We start from the raw sequence: 3,139 nt of genomic DNA, 5'->3' as shown, positions 1-3,139 counted from the left end.
CCGTTTCTGGACAAGTTTCCAAGAAGCAATGGGAACCCGACTTAATTTGAGTACTGCATATCATCCTCAAACAGATGGACAAAGTGAAAGGACGATACAAACAATGGAAGACATGCTCCGAGCATGTGTAATTGATTTAGGTGGTAATTGGGATAGCCATTTACCATTAATTGAATTCTCCTATAACAATAGTTATCATTCGAGCATCGAAGCTGCTCCATTCGAAGCACTGTATGGACGCAAGTGCAGAACTCCCGTTTGTTGGGCAGAGATAGGAGAAAGTCAGTTATCAGGTCCAGAGATTGTACAAGAGACTACAGACAAAATAACTCAAATCAAGGAAAGATTGAAGACAGCTAGAGATCGTCAGAAGAGCTATGCAGACAATCGCCGTAAGCCATTAGAATTTCAAGTCGGAGACAAAGTACTTTTGAAAGTATCTCCTTGGAAAGGAGTAGTACGATTTGGTAAGAAAGGAAAACTGAGTCCAAGATATGTCGGACCATTCCCAGTGATCCAAGGAATAGGACCAGTAGCTTATCGTTTACGACTACCAGAAGAGTTAGCTGGAGTACATGATGTGTTTCATGTATCCAATCTCAAGAAATGTTTATCAGACGAATCCCTGGTAGTACCTCTTCAAGATATAGAGGTAAACGAAAAGCTGAAATTCATAGAGAAACCCTTACAAATAGAAGACCGGAAGATCAAGTTTCTCAAACACAAACGACTAGTACTAGTAAAAGTCAAATGGGAATCCAAGAGAGGACCAGAGTACACTTGGGAACTGGAATCAGAAATGAAGCGAAAGTATCCTCATTTATTCCAATAAATCTCGAGGACGAGATTTTTCTTAAGGTGGGGAGGATGTAACAACTGTCACTAAAATCCATAATTAGGACGATAATTAGTCAATAAGAAAACCCTAATTGAGACACCCAATTAATTCTGCACTAGCCCTAAAATTTTCAGGACAATCAGAATTAGGATCAGGACCCCTAAAACTCGAGGGGGGCAAACCCTAATTGAATATTTATCTATTAAAATCGTTGTTGAAAGCTTATTGGCCAAATGTTTTGATTCACCCAAGCTAGTCCCGAGCCTAGGCAGCCTATAATTAGACTGCTTAGCTTACGGACCGTAAGGGATCAGGCATACAGTCCGTAAGGGAGCCCAAAAATTAGTATAAATAGCAGACATTGGGACTTGAACAGAGAATTGAAAACGACGCACAAACTCTCTGTGTACGTCAACTTATTTCGAAAACAGTACAATAAACACACACACGATCACGAGATGCTGCCGCAATCAGGGTAATAACTCGATCGCTATTACGATTCAACGTCCGATCGATTATAACTATCCAACGATTGTCCGAGTGCTGCTCAAATTGAGCTTGTACTTTGTTATTCATTGTGATTTCAACTTGAATGTTTGAGTGTTGTTCGAATTCGGACTATGCTCTGTCATTCGTTGTGAATCCATTGAATTGTTAAGTATCGCACTTGATAATAGTTGTGAGGGTTTAATCTCGTGAATTGACGTAACTGCTGAATTAGTTACTAATCCCGTTTGTGTGTGCATTGTTATTTAAATTAGGTTAGAAGGCTAATCAGTAAAGCTTATACTCTGCTCGTAAATCTGCAATGTGAGTCATTCTCTTTTTATCAAACTGTTTTACAAAACTCCAAGTTATTTTCAAAGTTATAATTACAGGGATTAAGTCTTTGTAATCACCAAGTTACAGCCGGTATGTGGGGTTTTGTATACATTACTTGATAATCTTCAACATTGGGGCAGCCAATGGGTGATATGACCATAATCACAGACACCACTGGACAGGTGGGCCAGTGGGTCGAGTGGTAAAGTACCGTGGGTAGTTGGTTTGATAATCAGAAACATTGTAATCGCTCTTAATACTGTGAATTATAACTAATGTGTCGTTTTAGTAAAATGAATGAACTCACTCAGTATTTCCCCGCTGACAAAACCTTTTTCAAACATGTTTCAGGTGATATGTTGTGAGCAAAGAAAGAGAAGTGTCGTGAAGCACTCCCAGCTTAGAAAAGTTGCTCAGTGTAAATAAATAAAAGAAACATGTTTTGAAAATAAAGATTTCCCGGAGAAATCACATTATTGTAAATTATGGAATTTTATCCCTCAGTTATAAAACGGGCAGTTTGAATTATTAAAAGATCCTGTTTTAAAAAGACTTCCGCTGTCGCCTAAATTAAAATACCGCAGGATTTCTATCCCGCGGCTCCTGAAACGGGTCAAACCGGGTCGGGGGCCGTGACAACAATGCTCGAAAACGAAACAGGGACGATGCAAAAGCCTCCCAAACTAATGAACATCGAAGATTTTAAAGGTTGGGAAGGTCGGTTTGAGAATTGGGTGCAAGCAAACTATCCTGATGCATGGGAATGTGTCGAGACAAAATATGTTCGACTGATGAATGATGATGAAGAGCCTGTTCCGATAAAAGATCTAAGTGCGGATGCTAGAAAGAAGTACAAAGATAAGAAAATGATGCTGAATCTTCTTCAACAAGCAGTGAAAGAGGATATTATGGTGCTTTTGCAACACAATGGAACGTCATATTCGATTTGGAAAGCTTTACGTTCAAAGTTTAGAGGAAGTGAAGAAATGGTTAAAAGCAAAAAGTCACTTCTAAAGAAAGAGTTTGATCTTTTCCGTGGTTTAAAGAATGAGAGTACACGAGAGATTATTGAAAGAGTACACGAGAGATTATTGAACGTTATTGTAATCTGCTTGCCAACATGAAAATGTTGAGTATTGAGAAGAGCACTGATGAGTTGATAGAGAAACTTGCTGATGCGTTGCCCTATGAGACTTGGGGCACATACCTTATGATGCTCAGAAACAAGAAGGGTTTTAGCAATCCGACGCTCAGTAAGTTCATTGAAAAAATAGAGGCTCAAGAAATGGAACAACGGAAAGTGATCAGAATGAAAGATTTTGATGGTGAACAGGACATCGGGTTGTATTATAAGGCAGGAGTTAATGAAAAGAAATCTTCAAATCTATCTCCTAAGGTTGAGACTGCCTACAGTGCCAAGAATTCATCTGGAGGTCCATCATCTGGATCAAACAGCAAAACCAGTTTCACACCATTTTC

Source organism: Helianthus annuus, chromosome 8 (assembly GCF_002127325.2).
Source record: "Helianthus annuus cultivar XRQ/B chromosome 8, HanXRQr2.0-SUNRISE, whole genome shotgun sequence".
NCBI lineage: Eukaryota > Viridiplantae > Streptophyta > Magnoliopsida > Asterales > Asteraceae > Helianthus > Helianthus annuus.
This window is presented reverse-complemented; position numbering follows the sequence as displayed.